Source organism: Lissotriton helveticus, chromosome 2_1 (genome assembly GCF_964261635.1).
Source record: "Lissotriton helveticus chromosome 2_1, aLisHel1.1, whole genome shotgun sequence".
In the NCBI taxonomy this organism is placed as follows: domain Eukaryota; kingdom Metazoa; phylum Chordata; class Amphibia; order Caudata; family Salamandridae; genus Lissotriton; species Lissotriton helveticus.
This window is the reverse complement of record NC_136059.1, coordinates 578,833,385-578,854,505: the sequence shown is the minus strand read 5'-3', so window position 1 is coordinate 578,854,505 and position 21,121 is coordinate 578,833,385. Positions and strand designations below refer to the sequence as shown.

Here is a 21,121-nt window from a genome sequence, read left to right as displayed (position 1 = left end):
GATATCTTCCTGAACCCTGGACACGGGCTTAGCTTGGTCAGTAAGAGTGGGGAGGGGTGAGCATCAGATTTCCCGACCATCACGCTGGTACATATTGTTAAAATACATAATATGACAAGCAGGGCGCATGAGAGGGGCTCAAGAGGAAGTGGAAAGAGAGAGGAATAAATATTCATAGGAGGACTAAATGAGAAAAACACAATATTATGTCAAAGAAACATTGTTTAGGGCTTTCAAAACCCATCTCACATACCGGCTGAAAGCACCTGTACACAACAATTGATTTGGAATTACATTTATTTGGGGGAGGGGGGGTAACACCCTAAACACCCCCCCTGAAGCTACTTCCACCAAAGACTCCTCCATGGAATCTTTAGACAACATTTTCAGGCCAGACTAAAGGGGTGAACATAAATGCTCAACAAAGTTTCTTCAACTGCTGTGAGCACCGTCAGTGATGAGTGTCTCCCAAGATCAGCAAGTTCTGAGCCTAAAATTGACTTAAACCTCCTGTTTTGGCCAGTTTCAGAGCAACTCAATCTCACCGGTAATCCTGCGTGAGCCATCATCTAGGATCAGGCAGACTGCCTATCAGCAAATACATTGAATAATCCGTACGCCGATATAAGGAGTGGCTGTAACAAAGTTGACATATCCCCCAGGGGCTCTGAGCACGGAGGACATGCTCTCTAGTGCTGAAAAACCACAGACTGCTGAATGAAACAAATCTATTGAAGCGGTACAGGCGAGCATAAATTGAGGCCCGGCATGCTATAGCTAAGGGTAGTGACGGGATATAGAGGTGAAGACGATTGTTGTGGTCTCCTAGGAGGAAAAAGAAAACACTTTTAATATAAAAACAACATAAACCAAAGAAAAGACACCACCTTACTTGAATGTCAGCTAAGGAGACATCATCCACAGAAACCAAAAACATGAAGTCTTGATGAAAATTCCTCCCTTTTAGGTGCTGCTGAGTAACAGCAGCCATGTTGGAAGGAACTCTTTTTTTTGTCATCTAGGGAATTACTTCTGTGGGGCAGATAACATCTCAGTATGAAAGAAGTGTATCAAGGAAGACCTGAACTAGGAATAATGAAGATTACCGGTAAGTAACCGGGTCACTAAACATTTCTATTTTGTCTAAAACACATCTGTTTCAGTCGAGGAGCCCCCAATTTAAGGTATCACAACGTTCATAAATGCACAGGTTTTCAGCCTGAAGGTGTGAAGTGCACCAGTTATTCATGAATGTATGGGGTTAGAGACATAGGTGGCAGTGCATGGTGATAAAGGGCAGCAAATACTGCACATTTGTAGGCACACGGCTGAGGTTCATGAGTTTCAGTTTTCGTGGATGAAAGGTTCTCACAAAGAGGACGCAGAATGGAGGAGGAAGACAGCTGCACACGAGGGCATGATGCTAATAACGCACGTGCATAGGTGGCACAAGTTGGTATAAATAATTGTGCATGGCCCCAAATATTAAAAGGGCAAGTAGTAGAGAAGGGCATTCATTACAGTTCACAGTGATGCGGGCCAGGGCCGGCCTTAGGCATGTGCAAGCTGTGCACCTGCACAGGGCCGCCAAACCCCAGGGGCCGCCACGCCAATATATATACTTAGATACATACTTGCGTGGCGGCCCCTGGCATGGATTTGGCGGCCTCGGGCCCCCTACCTACGCTCCCTGCTCAGGGCCGCCATGAGCCTAAAGCCGCCCCTGCGCGGGCACAGGATGATCATTACTGTTGTAATATAGCACACTTTGCCAACTGTCTGGTCCCTAGAAACTAATAGGATGTGTTAACTATTAGCTAACTAAACGTTACTAATTTTATTGACCACAGAAGGGCGAAGGGCGAATGGCTGAGTCGACCTGTCGAGATCTGAACCAGCGACCATCATATTACACACAAATACCTGCAATTAAACGCTGACTTATCTTACCAGACCCTGTTCAACACTGATGGGGGATTATTACAACTTTATTCCACATGTTACTGCCATCTGAGAGTGTTGTTTTATGCTAAACAGATGAAGACAGATTGCATTTGATACTCAGGGAAGTGACGTGAGTGTGCACTTTCGTAAATTCTGATGAAGAGTATGAGCATAGCTCATCCAGAGATGCAGGGCTGCCAGCTTGGCAGCCAAGTATTCAAGGGTCAGATATTTCACTTGCTGGATCTGGGGAGGGCGAGCAATCAGGCCAGTGCAGAAATCAGTGACATATCCAACAATCAGGAATGGGTGGTTAGGGTGGATATAATTCTGGATGATTAAATTCTACGAGAGTTCTGTTGGGAGATACACTTTCTTTGTGTGATATTGTTGCTTGAACAATACACCTATACATAGGATCTAAAGAAGCACCCAAAAAGATTTACAAGCCTCAATTGACATTGCGGTTACACAAAATCTACTGATGATTAGACACAACACACCAAAGAATGTGGTTACTTGGTATATTCACAATCATACATCCAAGTATACACAGATATTAGAGAAATTAAGTCTCATATATAAAGCTGTGACACAGACATTACAACAACATAAAAGTGTGACTTAGTGACATTGTGAAACAGTGTTGACTCATTAGTTTAACAAAAAAGGGAAATCCAAACCATAAATGACACCAATGTACAAGACAAAAAATACAATGGAGAAATGTCAATTTCTGCAAATGTCAATAGCACAAGTTTATATAGCCTATGCTATTATTGGTACATTTTCTAGGCTTATAAACACAGAAAAAGCAAAGGATAAAGTGACTTTATAGTTAGGTATGGCAGTAAGAACTTAGCTTACATAAAAAAAAAGAAATTCCTTGAAAAAAAATAAGGTTAAAGTGATGTTATAGTTAGATGTTGAAATTAGATGAAAGTGAACTTTTGAAAACACTGAAATTCACAAGTTATAATTTACTGAACTAACTGTAGCTTGTGCCCCCGCCAAGCACTGCTTATGACCTCACATATTACATCACTCATGACATGTTAAATGACATTATTAAAGACATCACTGATGACATCTCAATCTCTCTTTTTCACTCAATCTTCTTGAGTAACTCCCCTTCCTGTGTGGAAATTGGAATGGCTCACCTCCTCACTGTGAGGGCGTATAGGGGTATAGGGAAAGGAGCTTCTCTACATAGCTCAATGTTTCCCTTTTGAGAAAAAAATGACATGAATGTCTTAGCTGTTCAGTTGGCAGGGATTTCTTGAATGTAGTCATGGTGCTGAAAGTAAATAGCTTCGGGGACTGAAATAGTCAGAAGAATGATAACTGCCGACAAAGGAGGAACAAATCCTGCATGAAATAGTTTAATGGCATTAAGCTGCTACTTAGTCACCTTTGATGACAGGATCTCAGGCTGCACCTCTGTAGCTTGGTCTTCCATATTCTTCCTATTTGCTAAGCATGTTATAGAAGGTCTTCTTTGAAGTATCTTTGATGGTCTTTAGAAAAAAGGGAGCATTCACTGCATTTAATCATTTAACCTTTGCATTATCTGCATGAGTGCACTCATTCAATGTGATAAGTGCCTGTGTTCTTTAAATGCCACCTGTGAATGACTAACTTAGCTGCAATGTTTATGTGTACATTCTCAGACAATACATCACTCTGGCACCCAAAGGAACACTTAAGGAGATACATGAAAGATGTCTACTCTTAAAGAATACCTTAGGGGCAGGTAAGCAGTAGCTAGTGACAATGACTGGCATTCCCTTTTTTTCACACCTATTTTAGTAGAAAATGGAAAAGTAGTGAGGAAATCAGGTATTCCCTCTTTATGAAATAGTGCCCAAATGTAGGTAAACCACTAATGCCAAACATCACAACTTAATAGCAAACAAGTACCACATGGGCGCAGGTTGAATGGAAACATGGACAGCTGTTTCTAAGGTTACCTGTAAAATAGGATCAACTTTGACGTACTAGATAGAGCTAATTATATGATTAGGACGTTAACCAGTAACAGCGGCATAAATACAGCACATACATAGTAACAGCAGCAATTGTTACATAGAGAATTCTGTGCAGTCAAAGTTATCCCACGTGTTTTATTCCACATGCGGGTTCACGCTGATGCAATGTTGCCTATGTCTGATATTGTAGGTGATAAAAATATGTGCGTAACATTGAAGGTCTCAATTAGGCTTGGGAGTAATTTTTATTTATTGGAATAAATTTGGTAATTCCGCATTACTCTCTGATGCGCAGTTGGCAATAATTACATGAATACACAAACTTGCATAATTAAGAATAATATGGTGGGAAATCGAGCACACACACAACTAATTAGGTGAGCGACTGCTCCTGCTGCTGTTGGCGCTGATTTGCATTTAACTCTAAATGCATCCTTGTGTCCATTTTGGAAGTGAGGATGCATTTGGTACTAAGCAGATAGTGCTAAATGCTGGCAGTAAGTGAGGTGGGGTGATTGTGCTGCAATTCGTGTTGGTTTGCTTTTTGTGCTATTTCTTGTCACAAAATGAATCCTTGCATCCATTTTGGACACGAGGGGGCATTTTTGCAAAATAGTATTAAATGCTGAATTGCTCTTCTTGTATCATTATATGGAATCTTGAGTAATTTTGTGGTAATTCCCCAAAATTATGCTACAGCAAATTACAGGAGTTACACCGACCCCTAGCCTCATTACCTGAGAGCCTTGGTAATCCCGATGGGACCAGTAATCCATCAGGATTACATGTAAAGCTAAAATATTGTGAATTGAGTGTTTCACATTTGGACATTTCACCTGGAAATGGGACAGAACACCTGAAGAGTTTAACAAGCATTGGGAAAGCCAAAACATCTGGCATTGGTTGCCAGCCTTTTGGATTTGTCAAATCCTGTTTGGTTATGTCATGGATTATACAAAAGTTTATTGTTGGGTATGCTGGTGGGCTCTCGTCAAAATAAAAAAAATAACCGAGTGGCTAATAGTACAAATATATTTGGGTCTCAAAAAAGCACCCCTTGCCAATGTAGTCCCTGACACTCAAGATAACTATTTTGTGTGTGGATGTGGTCCTTGTGAAAGAACAGAATGCACCCACTGTGAAGGTAGCCAGTGACTCACATGGGCTGGCCCATGCCACATGCTGTATGCTGTAATGTGTGGAAGAAAAATGTGAATGACACAATAATAAACCAATGGATGAAGAGGGCTGGCTGAGTGCACCTATATGCAAGTATATATAACATGTAATTGTAGTAAACTAAGGACTGGAAAATGAAAATCAGGCATGAAAAAGTAAGGGCCCAATTTAAAGCATGGCAGTAGGCCTAGGTCCTGCCTCACTGGCTGGACTACCACCTGCCATATTTATTGATCTTTGCCATTCTTGTGAGATGAGGCAATAAGAGGCTCCGCTGAAGGGACTGAAAATATAGTGAATGGGTATAATGTTTCATGCAGTCACTCACCAAACGTTTTGGTTTTCAAAGACAAACTCCCAAAGCGGGAGTTTGTAAAATCAAAAAAATAATAAATCAATGGGCCTGGGAGTTTTCTTCTGGGAGTTTGCTCCACTGGTATGCAGGTCATTTTCGAATTTATCTGTTCAGGACCTCAAGAGTTTCCCTGGTGTTCCTAAACAAGAAATGATTACATCAAACTGTCCTCTCTAAATGGGCAGATGATCTGATGCACCTACACTGATGGCCTATACTCCATTGGGCTGTCAGTCTAGGGCAAACCCACCAGAATTATTTGAGTTTGTGAGCACTGCATCATTAGGGATATGATGCATTTGCCACATAATCCACCATCTGCTTCATAATCTGCAGATATTGCAAAAAAAAATAATTTTCTTGCACAAACGTCTCAATAGTTACTAAATCTAGGTGACACGTGTTGCTGCTCGGTGGAAGCCCCTTTGCAAAGGTTAACTGGTCATCTTTCATTTGCTTACTGTTGTATTAAACTGGAACTGTTTAGGTAAAACCTATATTGAAGCAGTGTTAACACGTTTAAAAATGACAAAATAATGAAGTAGGACTATCAAAAAATGTGCAGTATAATTTGACCTTTTCTTGCTGCATAATTTATTCAAACCGGTCACATAATTTGGCCCTCCCCTGCTGCATATTTCCAGTGGCTCTGTCGTAGAGTTTCCGATGGCAGTGCCAGTGTGACACCACTGTCTGAAACATGACTGTCTGCCCGATTCTCAATTAAGTGGGTAGCAGATTACCCTGTCTGCCAAACTGTAAATCAGACCCTAAGTTTTCAATACAAATTACTTTCACCAGGGTGGCTTCATCAACCTAGTGAGAGCCAGTGAAGATAAAAAAGGTTCTATTAAAGCAATTGTCTAAAACAGTTTGTTCATGAATGATTTTTTTGAGAATGACATAGGACCACCCAATTATGTACTACGCGTACGTTTCTGATTTGTAGAATGTGGCTGTTTCCATTTGGGCGTTAAGGTTTGTCACAGAGTTTCTTACTCTCTCTTGACCTCACCTGGTGCATATTCCATCTGCCCCATACACCCTCCACATCCTTCCTCACACACCTCAAGCTGACATCCCCTCCCACATGCCTTGCTCATTGTTAGGTTATGTATAGTTATAGAGTGTGCATGTCAAGAGGTTAGTATCCTGGCACTTTGAGAAAGGGGGTGCTGCCCAAGCTGGGGATTATTCGAATACCATGCCTTCAGCTTCTTACAGAATTCTGGGGGTGAACTGCTGCCTCTAATGTGAAGTGGGAGTTTGCTCAAGGCTTTAGTAGCTAGGTACAAGAAGATAGGGCCACCAGCTCTGACCCTTCAGATGTGCGTGATGGAGATGAGCAGACAGATGGTAGAGCAAAGATGTCTGGTGGTAGTTGGAAATCTAATGCAGATGTTCATGTAGGTGGGATCTAGGGTGTGCAATGCCTTGCATGTGTAGTATTAATAATAATCCACAAATGTAAAACACTAACATATCTCCCCTTAAGGTTTCAAGGTGCTGGGAGCAGTCAGGGAAATTAACTGAGCTATTACCTAGAGTCGCATGATGCTGAGCTGCCCCTGGCAAACGAACTGTGATCCCCGCGCTCCAGAGTCAGCTGCTCTGGCTGCTGTGCCACACATCCCCCTAGTGAGTAGTTTGATCTGGACACACTTGTGGATAGGGAGCCAGTAGAGGTACTTGAGATGAGTGGATACGTTTATGCAGGGTAAGAAGTTGAGTGTGAGTCTAACCTCTGTGTTCTGCATGATCTGTACCATCTTGGTGGGTTGTGCGGAGATCCCGACCTAGAGTGTTTTCCTGTAGTCTGGCTTGCTGCTGATTAGAGCTTGAGAGATAGTTCAACAAGTTGTAGAGGAAGTCATCTGAATATCTTCCTGAGGATCTTGAGGGTGTGGACGCATGAGGAGGCGATTGTGTTCACCTGGCTGGACATCGATATTTGTTTGTTGATCATGAGCCCTAAGTTTCTAGGTTAGCTATACAGCGTGGGTGATGTTCTAGGTTCAGATGGCCATCAGGCTACAGACCAGAGTGTGGTGTTCCTTCAAAAGCGTGTCACCTCTGTCTTGTCCAAGTTGAGCTTGAACCGTAAGCCCTGCTCACCTATGTTCCACATCCCGCTCACTCTGTTTCATGGTTCACACTGCTGATGCAAAGCAGACTTATCTCACCTCACTGCAAGCCCCATTCAGCACTACCATATGGCACACTTGCCCTACCAAGCACTACAGCATGCCTCATCTCAACCAAGTGCTGGTAGCACTCACCCTGCTTCATGCTTTTCTGTTATCGCAAGGCTTACTCACTTTACCTCACTACAAGCCGCAATCAGCTACAGTGTATGTCCCACTTAACACTATTGCATACCCCACTCACTCTACTGAACACTACTTAATACAAGTCTAATCCAACTGCATGCCTCTCTAACTTCGAGGCATGTGGTAGTGAGAAGGACAGTCCCCGTGCAGGGGTAGTGGGAGTTAATGGCCTTAGTCCATGGTCACAGCTTGTGTCCTGTTACTGATCTAATCATAATAATAGGATAAGAGTTAGCCCTCCTGCACCCGTGGAGCCTCCTGGAGATCTGTTGCTTTGGGAAAAATGTGCAGTGAAGCTCGGCAAAGTCCCAAGGGCACTGAATGTGGAAATTAGAAGCTGGTACCCAAAGCCTCTATATCTGGGCCCTGAAGGCAAAGAGATCATCTGGAAAAGGACAGCCCCTGGACTCACAAGTACTTGCTGCATATCAACACATGCACCACTGCTGCACACATACCTACCTTCCTTTACACCACATACACCCCTCCTGCATGATACACTTACCTTCCTCCTGTCACCCTCAGTCTCAGTCTCATGCACTACCAATCTCACAATAATCACTATGAGTCACACAATCTCCAAAACTATCAGCCAGTCTCTCTGCCAGTTTCAGTAACCCTGTCTTATCAGACTGGGGGAGGGGCCCATGTGAGATTACCTTTTGTAATTGGAAAATGTTTATGCATGGTTTGAATGGTGGAGGCCTGGGGTTAAATACACTTTCCTCAATTTTCTTGAATGTTTTTGTGAACTTAGCACAGATTTGCCTATCATTTACTATGATGTTGATGTTTTACTGTTTGGGGGGTAGTCTCCCTGCACTTTATCTTGAGTGTATTGTTGATGTACTTTTCACATTCTCATTGCTGCTGTGCTATGTTTCTTTAAAAAGGGACAGCCTTGTATTAAATGCAAAATGTAGTTTTTTTTAGTGCCTGCTAGTGGCTAGGGTCAAGGTGGTTCCTGAAGTCCAGTCCCATATAACCATACATCTTCCTTTGTTCTCAGCTACCTTCTTCCCCATGTGCTAGCCCACCATTTTTTGTGAGTTTGTGTATGTGTGACATGGTTGATATATTATATTTTACTTTTTTTCTGCAACATTTAAAGGTATTTTGAAGAGGTGATTGATTGATATTGCTTCGGGCTGTTTATGGTTAGGCAATTTTTAAACTGAATTTAATTGTGTTTTTAGCATTGTTGATTTAATGGTAGTGGGTGAAGGGCAGGACTATGTATGTGTGCCCAGACAAGTTTTAGGTAAATAATATATATCTTCACAATCATTTCCCTGCAATGTTATAAGATACTTTTAGTGCGGCGTAAGGTAGTCCAGCCAGGACAGGGTAACTATGCTATATGTTCTCCATGTTGCCTACTTTGCTGGCCACACAGTGGTCTTTTTGTATAGCTAGTCTGTGTGCTTGCCATAGGCAGCCATGTGCTCTTTGTTCTCCATGCCTCCTTCTTTTCTAGCCATGCAGGGTGGGACACTTTGTGTAGCCAGTGTGTGTATGTGTGTGTGCATGTGTGTGTGTGAGTATGAAGAAGGAGCATATCATGAGGCTGATCTTCCTTCTAAGCAAGATGTTATTGAGACTGTTCTTCCCCCATCAACTTCACCATCAAAGAAAAGAAAGAGCACACCCAATCTTTTCCAACCCCCACCCCTTCTGATGATGTGGACATGGGTTGGACTTTGACTGAGTCCAAGGGGAATAGGAAGGTTCCAGAAAGGCTTGTAAGTGAGGAAGGTGAGGATGATGAGCTGCCAGTGATTGTCAGTGTGGAGAGTGGCACAGAGGAAGTACAGTTCATCTCTATTCGAACTGCTCAGAAGCATGTGATTACACCAAGATTGTCTGCATCCTTATTTGAAAGACCTCAGAAATAGGCATGGGTGGTAAATTCCGTTACGCTTGCGGAATTTGGGTAGTTTTGCATTCCGCGGAGAACGCAAAATTGCCCAAAATTCTGCATTCCGCAACTTCGCGTAATCTTTTGCTTGTTCACTGTTAGAACTGGCTATTTCTGGTAGGCTAAGGCTGACGCCAAAGCCAGGCAGAAACCACCATTCTAGTCTGGGCAAGGAAGTCACACGCCAAGATAACCCCCTTGGTAGCTTGGCACGAGCAGTGAGGCTAAACTCGGAGGCAATGTGTAAAGCATTTGCGCCAGCACACAACAGCAACAACATCCTAGGCACACCACAAAAGGAACTCCACACAAGGTTATGTAAAAATAACTTTTGTATTGTCAAAACACATCAGATAAAAATCACACATGTACATTGTGCCAACTGGCACGGGCAATATTCATAAAGGATTATTTACAAGACAGGGCCACATGGGCCACTGTCATAATCAGCACTTAGTAGAAATAGAAATGCTGTCAGAAATTAGAATAAAAGGATATCACAAAATAACAGTTATAAATCACATCCAGTAACTACTGGGAACAGGTAAGTACCACCTACGCAACCCTAAACACCTTAGGAGAATGTCACGCAGGGGACCAGGACCTCACTAGGACCACCTGTACTGAAAAAAACAACCACCTAAGAATAAACTACATTTAGGGGTATAAACAGGAACACATTACCCATGATGCATGAAACACATTCAGAGAGGAGTAGTAAAGGAAAACACATGATGCATAAACCTACACATTCAGCGGTGTTCAGAAAAAAGCACATGATGCAATAAAATACATTCAGAGGTACAGCGCCAGAAGACACATGATGCCTAAAACATTCAGAGGTGCAGCGCAGGGAAAGAAAGACACATGATGCATAAAAACATTCAGAGGTGTAAAATCAAGGAAGACACATGATGCATTAAAAACATTCAGAGGAGCCAGAACATAACTCAATAGCGCAAAAGCACACAATAGGCAATTACCATCCTAAACATAGCAGGTAACCACATTGCGCAAAACGCACATTAGCAATTACTATTAAAAACATAGAAATCACATTGCGCAGAAATCACATACCAGCCCCATCTAATAAAGGGACTAAAAGAGCCCTGTGTCCAGAATGTCAGGGCGCGCTGCCATGCAGCGCCAGTCAGGGGTGCGCCACTGGCCAAAACCTAAACGTTGCAAGTGCCCACTACTTGCTGGGCACCTGGGAACCACACAAGACCTAAACGGTGCAGCTGCCCACTAATTGCTGGGCAGCTGTGAATCCAAACTGCGACAGGGTCCTCACTGACCCTAGAACAGAACTGCTGGAGCCACAGAGGCTCTGACACCAAACACTGCGTACGTTGGAGCCACACAGGCTCTGACACTACACATAGTCCAACGTTGGAGCCACACAGGCTCTGAAACAAATATGCCCCATGGAGCCCTCCCAGGGCTCTGCACCGTTGGGGCGACCCACTGCCAACCGGGGCCGCCCTTAACTGCACCACCATCGTGGAGCGCACAGGCTCCTTAAATCATCGTGACCCCCAAATTGAGCACATCATGGGCCTGCTAGCCCAGAACACGTTTCTCCACGTGGGAGCGGCCCACTGGGCAAACGGGGCCGCTCTGAGTCGGTGCCGGTCTTGGCACCACCATCATTTGCTCCCTTGGGGGAGCGGGCAGATCCCCATTGCCCCCTCTTGCTCCGCCCTACTCACCGGCTCGGTCCTCGAGACCTGGTCCGGCTCCAGCGTCGGGCGGGGGATCCGCGGGGCTCTCTTCTTCTCCGGTCTCCCTTTCAATCACGGGAGACCGGCAACATCCTTTGGGCACCAGCAGCCTCTCCCTAGAATGCGGGAGACCTCCTCACATTGGCGCCGCCATGCTCCTTCCTCGCTTGGAGGGCGGGACCTCCATCTCCTCGGGCCGGCAGCCAATCACGGCGCGGCTCGGGGAAAACATCATAAATGGACCCCGCCGGCAGCCAATCCCAGCGCGGCAACTCTCCCTGGGACCAACCAATAGCAGCGCGGCCCTCCTGACGAGCCCACTGGCTCTGGCCGAGCTGCCGAGGCTACGGCGGCGATCTCTTCGCCAAAGCACGGGGTGGCTCCCGTTGTACAATAAATAAACAAGGGCAAATATGCGGCGTGGTCAGCCGCCGGGCACATCAGCGCTTCCAATCGCTAGGGGCTGATTACAGCGCTCCCAAGCGCCTCACAAGCAGAATAAAGCGCTCCTTAGCGCTAGAGGCCAAAAACACGCGCCCTCATGCCCAGGAGTGAAAGTAAAGCGCTATCAGCGCTAAGAATCAAGCTACAGCGCTCCCAGCGCCATAAGGACATCCAAAGTCCAGCAAAGTCTTTCAGGGGATACAGCAAAGTCCTGGGGGGATAGGAAGAAGGTCCAAAGGATCCCAGGGCAAGGCAAAGTCCTTCAGGAGTCCAGGGGCTGGGCAGGGCCCAGGGATTCCCCTGAGTCCAAGCAGCAGCACGCCCATGGCAGATTCAAGTCCAAAAACAAGAACCTTTTGGACACAGCCCCTTCCTATACACAGAAAAGTCTTTGAAGTCTTTGTGCAGGCAGTGTGAGAACCAGCTAGAACTGGTTATAGGGAAGTCCTTTCAGTATCAGGGACAGAGGTGACAGTCGCCCAGCGGGGAAGTGGAGCCAGCATTGTGGCAGGCAGGCACAGCCTCATTCACACTCAGGTGCTATCTCCACCCACTTCCTTGGCAGCAGATGCTGCCTTTCATCCACGGGCTGACTCAGACAACCTCCTGGGGCTCTGCAGCCCCTGTCACCCTCAAACCAGACAGTCAATCCACAAGCAGGCCCAGGCACTCTGGGCCAGGCTCACCAGCCAATCACACGCCAGGCACAAATTGCACAAATATGCCAACTTCTCAAAGTGGCACTTCTAGACTAGACACAATCATGCCGCATACACCATTACGCTGCATTCAATGTCACAAGTTCGCACATATCAAACTCGACCCTGCACTCCCCACACGTCAGGAACTACCATGGGCATACAGATTCCCCATTCATTCCTATGGGAGGGCAGGTCACTCACCATACATACACAGAGAGCTCACGCACTTTACACTGTACCACAGTGAAAAAGTGCGCCAAGGCCTAAAATCACCAACACCAGGTTACAGAAACAGGCTAGGAAAAAGCAAAAAGTTTAGGGGTGAACCTGCCAAAAGGGCCAGGTCCAACATTCACGTTCCCAAAATGCGTATTCAAGAGACATTTCCCCCTGAGCACGCAAACAACAACTGCGAACAGGAAAAAAGCACTACGAACAAGCAATTCAGCGTGTTCGCGGAATTTCTGTGTTCGCGGAGATTTTTTACAGTTTCACAGAGATTTGCGTAACACGATTACACAAATTCCGCCCACCTCTACTCAGAAACCAGCAGCCACCACCCCTATGACAGTTGCTGCACACCCTACAGAAAGACAAACAACAAAACCACCTAGCTTCACCTCCTTTACGCTTAGCCTGCACAAAGAGAAAATCACATAATGCTCCATCTGCTGCAAGCAATTTTGTTGTGGTAAGTCAGGTGGGCATTACAGTACTGGAAGGCGTCAGTACTATCTGATAAAACAACATGCAATCATGTGGGAATAACACCTTAAAATATTGCTGGTGGTGTAAGATAGAAGCAGCATCTGAAGTGATAGCAGATGGTGATGAGGAAGAAGAGGATGACAGTAGCAGCATTATGCAATGCACCCCTGTGAGACTCCCTCATAGTGTGCAATCATCATTCTTAGCAACAGTAGTATACAGTGACGTCTCTATCCAAAGCAAGTAAGCAGTCTACCTGGAGCTGTTACCCGTAGGTCATGTGTACAAAAAACAGTGTGGGGCAGATTTACAAGCCCCTTGCACCACCAGTGCAGCACCTTTTGTGACGTACCGGTGGGACATTTCTCTGCTCCATATTTACAAGGACAGGAAAAGCCACCCTGCATCACTTTTCCTGTCCCTGTAAATATGGCCCCTTTGCATGCAGCACTTTGCGTGAAAGGGATGTTACATGGGTGTTGCTGTGGGTATTCCCACGCAACACCCATGGAACAGACACATTTCCAGATTTACGAGGAATCGCAAATTTGGAATTGTGTGCGAATGCTACACCTCCCAGGCGTAGGAGGCGCAATGAGGACAAAAGCATTAATTTCTCCTTGTTTTCATTCCGCAGCACACATAGAAAAAGGAAATCACCTCTACTGATTGTTTATGTACAGTAAGGTGTCCCTTGCTGCACATAAACAATCACTGAAACAATTACCTTTTTCAACTTCTATGTGTGCTAATGCAGCACACATAGAAGTTAAAAAACAGCATTTCAGATTGTTTTTGTGCAGGAAAGGAAGCCTTCCTGAACAAAAACAATCTTCCCACGATGCAGGCATCATTGCACCTTGGTGCAAGGGTGCCTGCGCCCGTGCATCGCAACAGTTTTGGCGCCCACGCAGGGGGAAGCACAGAGATGCGACATATTTTTGTAAATATGTCATATCCCTATGCTTTGAAAGTGACTCAGTGCGGCACAGCCAAATAGCTTGATGCACACACTGGGTCACTTTCTTTCAAATCTTTTTTTTTTTCTGAAAACTTTTTATTGGCATTTAAAATTAACAATCAATCAGTATTTCGGTGACACAATCAATAACGTCAACAAGATATGATTTAGAGATCGTCAATAGTGGTACATCTTGCAAATCAGCACATAAATGCCTCACACCCTATCAGTATTTAATTTGTGGTATGTGTCATGTTGTCTGTCTTTTCCGGTTCTCCGTACCCTGTCACTGGCTATATTCTGACTTTTGTGAGCCTCGGGGAGGCTCACAAATGACACCCCGAAATCGATTTCATTTGCCCCATATCCACGTCCATTTTCTGGGACAGCCCCTGTGGATGTATACTGATTTCTCTGTTACCATTGTGCGGTCCATATCACGGCACCATTGCTGGTGTGTTGGAGATAGCCAGAGCCCCAATGTTGTGCTAAATCGCATTTTGCTAATGTCGTTCCCAGTGTTACCCTGTCTTGGTCTGTGTGATTTAGATCCGTGGGCTCCCAGATGTTGAGTAGACATCATTTTGGTTCCAGCGGGATCTCTACTCTGGTAACTTGTGCCATTGTGTGCAGAACGGCCTCCCAGAAGTGAGTGATTACTGGGCTGTCCTATATTGTGTGCCAGAAGGTGCCTTCGGCCCGCATTGTCAGAGACAGAGAGGAGTATCTGTCCTACCGAGTTTATGTAGTAGGGTTCTCGTGTGATAGATGCGATGTAGGATTTTTAGCTGTACTAATTTTAGTGTAGAGGGTACTGCGACTTCCCGCGGGGAAGCCAGGGCTGCCAGCCAGTCCTCCTCATCTAGGTCTCCCAGGTCTGCTTCCCATCTCTCTTTAAGGACCGGCGTGGGATCCTGCTGATTATTAATTATCTTTCGATATGTTAGGGAAATGGCTTTTTTGGGAGGTTTTCTGCAGGAAGCCTGTCCTCCAGTGGGGAGGCCTCTGGTAATTGTGTGGATGTCGGGATTTCTGCCATTAGTGCATGTCGGATCTGTGCGTATCTGTAGGTTGCTGTCTGTGCCAATTTATAGGTGGCTTGCAGTTGAGCAAATGGAACAACAGCGCCTTTTTTCCACAGGTCCCCCACCCTGGAAATGCCTATCAGGTCCCATTGGTGGAATACCTTGGTGTTTCTAAGTCTCCCTAGTTTCCGGGTGTCCCACAGTGGTGCTGTCTGTGTTATTGTCTCCACCCATCCCAGAGCTCGCAGCGCCGCATGCCAGATTTCTATTGTGTGAGCCGTAGGGCCCGTGTATTTCGATTTCTTAACACTATTATAGAGGGCGGTCCATACGGAATGCCGGATCTTCATGCGATGCGATGGATTAAACCCAGATCTTTTGACTGGGTGTGAGTGTTTGATTGATACAGATGCTCCGTCCATCACCACCCCCTTTTGTACCGATATATAGAGCAGCACATCATCTGCATATAATGATATGCGATCTTCCCAGTTCCTAGTCCATCTAAGCTCTCTAATAACCGGGTCTTGGCGTATCCAAGCCGCCAATGGTTCCAAGACTATCTCAAACAAGAGTGGGGACAGTGAGCATCCCTGCCTCGGTCCTTTACCAAGGGGGAAGTCCTTTGAAGTCCGACCATTCGCTTCCATTTGTGCCATGGGCTTAGCATGTAGTAGGTGTATCCAGTCGCAGAATTTGGGCCCAAAGCCCATATGTTGTAGAACAGAAAAAAGGAAAGGCCAGTCGACCATGTCACATGCCATGCGTGCGTCTAGCGAGAGTATGACTGCATCTTCTGCAATAGATGACTTTCGTGCCATGACCCCCTGGAGCCTCCGGAGGTTTAGGGCGTGTTACAATTGGGCATGAACTCTGATTGATCCGATGGATCAGTGTAGTAAGGTGAGGCTGTAATCGCATTGCCAGTGCCTTGGCCAATATTTTTGCCTCAGCGTTAATTAGGGATATTGGTCTGTAGGACGTGGATTCTTGCAGCGGTTTGCCTGCTTTATGGATTGTGAATATGGTCGCCAGGCGCTGGTCTCTGGGGAGTTCACCAATTTCCAGACTTGCCCTATACATATTAAGTAGGTGTGACGCGAGCTGAGTCACCATCCTTTTATAGAGTTCTACCGGGATGCCGTTGGGGCCCAAGGCCCTCCCCGTATGGAGCGCACCAATTGCTAAGGAGAGCCTATCTGTGATCAGCTCGGCGTCAAGCGCCATAGCGGTGTCATGTGGCAGTGTGGGCATACGAATATCTTTAAGGAAGTCTAGGTTATCTTCAATGGTATTTGTAGCTGTGGGCGTGTATACGGCTTCATAATGTGAGGCAAGCTCGTCTTCTATTTGTTGTGGATCTGAGGTCAGTTCTCCATTTTCTAACTGGAGTTGGGCTATCCATCTACTGCCCCGATCCTTTTTATCCAACCAGGCGAGAAGCTTGCCCGCCTTATCACCCATTTCATAATAGTGTGCTGTGTAGATGTGAGCTAGGCCCTTTCTCACATGCAAATGCTGTATATCCTTGCTGCGCTAACCTTAACTTATGTGTCGTTTCGTCTGTAATGTCAGGCGCATGATCCGATGCTGCTTCGGCCACGTCTCGGTCTAAGCTCTGCAACTTCTTGTGTCCAGCTATTTGTGAAATCGCATGACTATGGAGTACTTTTTGTATGCCTCCCACAGTATTAAAGGGGAGGACACTGAATGTTCGTTCTCGGCGAAGTAATGCTTTCTGGTTGTGCGCAAACCCTTGTTTATCTCACTATTTTTTAGATACCCCAGGTGTATTGGAAATATCCGCCGTCGTATTGTGTTGTGGGACACATACGCAATGTACAGAGGTGAGTGGTCTGATATACCCCGGGGTAGGTGTCGAATCTCCGTTACCCGATCTAACACAGTCGCTATCGTAAACATGTAGTCAATTCTAGAAAGGCTATTGTGTACCGCTGAATGATATGTGCATTGTCGATCGTGTGGGTGCTTGGTTCTCCAAATATCAATTAGAGCAATTGCGTCAATAAAGTCTGTTAACTTGAGGACCGTACCACCTGGTTCTCTGGGCGGCTGCTTATCAAGAGATGTGTCTATTATGGCATTTAAATCTCCACCCATAATAATTTCTCCCTGCGGCAGAGACAATAAACAAATTTACCTAGGGCTAGGAAGGTCGTTTGGTGCAGTGTTGGAGGGATATACACCGAGACCAGGTTATACGTCCGCCATTCCCATTGACACGTCAGTGCTGCAAAGCGCCCTTGGTCCTCTATTTTGGCTTCAGTATGTATCAGCGGGAACCGTTTGTTAACCAGAATTCCCACCCTCGAGAGCGGGATGTGAATTCCTAGTGTGCCGCAATTTTGTACCCCCATCTGTCCAGGGCTTTGGTGGCTGACCCCGTCAGGTGTGTTTCTTGTATGAGTGCAATCGCCGGACTTTTGTGTTTTATGTATTGGAGGACCAATCCCCTTTTAATCCTGTCTCCCATTCCGTTCACATTCCAAGTCAGCACTGTGAAAGGAGGGTGCAGCCCCTCAGGGTTCTGGGATAGGTTATCCGTGATAGTCGCAAAAAAGCCTTTTCTATAACAAGAAGCTGGCTAAAATGTTAGTACTTGACCTCTTCCTTTTTTTTGTTGAAGGAGAGAGCTCTCTGTAGGTTTAATAGGTCCTCTGCCGAAATGGAAGGTGTAGCCAGACTTATTTTTCCACAGTTGCTGCATCAGTGCTGTATCATGAAGAGCTGCAATTACTGGGCAACACTTTGAAGCAGAGCACTGTTCAGTTCTTTGGCTTAACAACAAACACTCAGGCCAGTTATTATGCAACATATTACATGTGCATCACAGCACACTGGATCTCTTTCCAGGGAGTTAAGAGAAAGCTAACTACTAGTATCACAGCTGATGCAGAAGTCTCAGTGCTGAGTTATGAGCAACTAACAATGGCAGTCACAGAGACAAAGCCATTGCTGATGGATATTTCAGAGTCCTGTGCTTAGCGTATTGCATCAATCTAATTGTGTAGAGCGTCCTAAAAAAAATTGTAATCAGCAACATACTGGTCAGCTGCCAAAGAATATGCCCTTATACTAGGCATTAATTCAAAGCTGTTGAGGATCGTTCAGCGTGCTAATAAACTACTATTAAAAGCCCTCAAACAGGAGGTGCCAACACGTTGGAGCTGATCCTATTCAGCGCCTGTTTGAGTGGTACGCGTCTATCAATGATTATGTCATTCAAAGGATAGGGGATGCATCTGCCAAATCAATGACAATTATAGGTAGACAAATGGGGACTAGTGGAGTGTTTGATCCAAATTCTACTCCAGATCAAGATTATCACACAGGAAGTCAGCTAGGAGTGGAGTACAAGCCAAGCTATCCCATTGTTGCACCTGCTGCAGAAGTATATCCGCGTCATAATACTGGATCCACAGTAAAAAAAAGCTCTGGTCACTTTCATTCCTTTATCAGAAATGGATGCCTTAATTTATAGAAATTGGATCGTCAGGAAAGTGAGTGATGCGGAAAAATTGCTGCAAATTTGAGGTCATGGCAGGAGTTCTGAAGTGCAATCTTCAACCTCCAGAGAGAGCAGGCCTGTTGGCTCACAGTCTCTGCAGCAACAACCAATAGCATCACCAGCTACTAAACCCACAGAAACAACAGATTTAAGTTTACCTCCAACCTCTGCAGTGGGTCGGATTTAAAGTGCAGAGGTGCAGGTAATGCAGATACAGCAAGTGGCCCCACCAAAGGCAATTGAGATGATGGACCAACACTATCTGGATGGCCCATCAGAGTTGTACCTGGATCAAGTTCAATTGATCTATTGGCCTGGGAGAATGAAACATTGTCAAGAGCTTAGCAGACTGGCAATAAAGTATCTAGCATGTCTTCAGAGCATGTGTTCAGTGAAGCTCGTACAGTTGTCAGAATCAGAAGGACAAATTTCTCCCTTCGGAACATAGAGAGATTAAAATGAAGTAATACTTTATACCAAAACATTATGCTACTCCTCAAAACACAACTGTCCAAGATGATGGCAAATGGTCTATGGTCACAAATCTGGTGAGTGATTATCCCGTCTCCCTGAGTTTGAGGTCAAACTCTACTTTCCTGACTAATACATACCACAACCAGTAAAGTTACAGACACAACTGCTTTAAAAAAAATTGTGTATGGCTTACACCAGCTATTGTAAATAATAAGCTTAAATGGAGTGGACCCGTGTGTCTGGCACAGATATTCAATCACTAAAGGCACAGCACTTGTTTGGCTAGGGTTGACTGAGTTGTGAGAGGAGAGAAGGACTGATTCAACTTTCGGTTAAACCATAGATGAAACTAGCAATGGTGTCAGTCTGAAATGGAAGCCTCCATTTCATAAATGAATAAGGAGATGCTTCCAATTACCATCCTTAGTTTCATTGCCATTCTGGGCTGCTAGTGAAGAGACTGCATTGTGCTATGTATTGCTTCATATGGCAAATAGAGACACACAGAAAAATTAGCATCACACTTGGAAGACGTAACTTGCACCAAGGAGTACCAATGATGAAGGTTCCTGTGATAGCAGTGTGGGTCTGGTAAACAATTTTTTTTTAAATGATTTTCAATGAAAATCATTTTTTTTTAAATTGTTTACCAGACCCACACTGCTATCACAGGAACCTTCATCATATGGCAATGGAATGGTTGTTTGCAAAACATGCCCATTGAGTCACAATAGTTCCAACAGTATATCTACACTGTTTAAACTCACATTTACAGCTCTTTAACAGCCAGTCGTATCAGAGTGCACATCTTGCCCTCCCCTTCTCCCATTCTGAAGACCCTCCCACACTCTCTAATCAGCTCTGTCCCCTATGTGCCTTCCATACCCCCCCATAATTTCACTCATTTTTTGGGGCAGCCTCTTGCTTTGTACACCAAGTATTCTGCCCTTTGACACCAGTCCAGGTCTGTCTCCCAATCAGTGACCAACGGAGCGACAGTGGCCTCCCATGCTCTCACTATATTTCTCTTAGCAACACCAGCCGCCAGTATCAGCCAAATCTCCATAAACCTGGGCCAGATTTGCTCTCCTTTTATCCCTAGGGGTAACCATTTAGCATCAAGAGGGAACTCCACCGACACCACCCAAGCCATTATTGCTGTCATCCTGGCCCAATAGTCCTACACCAGAGGAAAGTCCCAAAGGATATGAAAAAGGACCCCTCACTCCGACAGCCCCTCCTGCACAGTGGGGATTCCGCCCTACCTATTTTCTATAGGAGCGCCTGTGCATAGTAAGTCCTGTGGAGTATTTGTAATTGGACTAGCCTGAACGGCACCCTAATAGACATTTCTCGTGTGCCCTGGTAAAATAACCTTGATGTATAATGTTTGAGTGATCATCACCAGTCATCGCAGGGATGGCTACTTAACTTTGCATGATTTTCTTTTCGCTAAACAAACTCTATTATCATTACGTACTTTTGAGACCAAAAAGTTGAACTAGACTAGAATAATACTGTGTTTCCTTTAATTTTCTTTTACAATCTGTTTTTGGAGGAAATGATATCTTATAGTAGTGTTGACAACAGCCAGGGGTAAATACAGCTAGTTGCCTAGGATTGGTTTTACAAAATTGGTTAATCTCGCTTCTTAGTTAATGGTACACCACTGCAGACGTCTAGGCTCTTTCTCTGGCTCCTCATACACCATGCTTACCTAAACTCTCCAATGTAGACTTTTTATTTTTGCATTCCACAGACCTACTCCTCTGCAGGAAAGCTCCATGGTGCACCTGCTCTGCAATTCAGCTCTGCACTGAAGGACAATGCCAGAAGAATGA

At 45.0% G+C, this 21,121-nt stretch overlaps 1 protein-coding gene across 2 annotated transcripts in view; it reads right to left on the bottom strand.

The window, feature by feature from the left end:
* Positions 1-337: 337 nt before the first annotated feature.
* Positions 338-21,121, bottom strand: part of LOC144819435 (uncharacterized) — a 360,173-nt gene continuing 339,389 nt past the window's right edge. For both annotated transcript variants that reach the window (XM_078677326.1, XM_078677325.1), the window contains one exon: positions 338-825. The gene's annotated coding sequence lies outside the window, so the exon portion shown is untranslated. The remainder of the gene's footprint in view (positions 826-21,121) is intronic.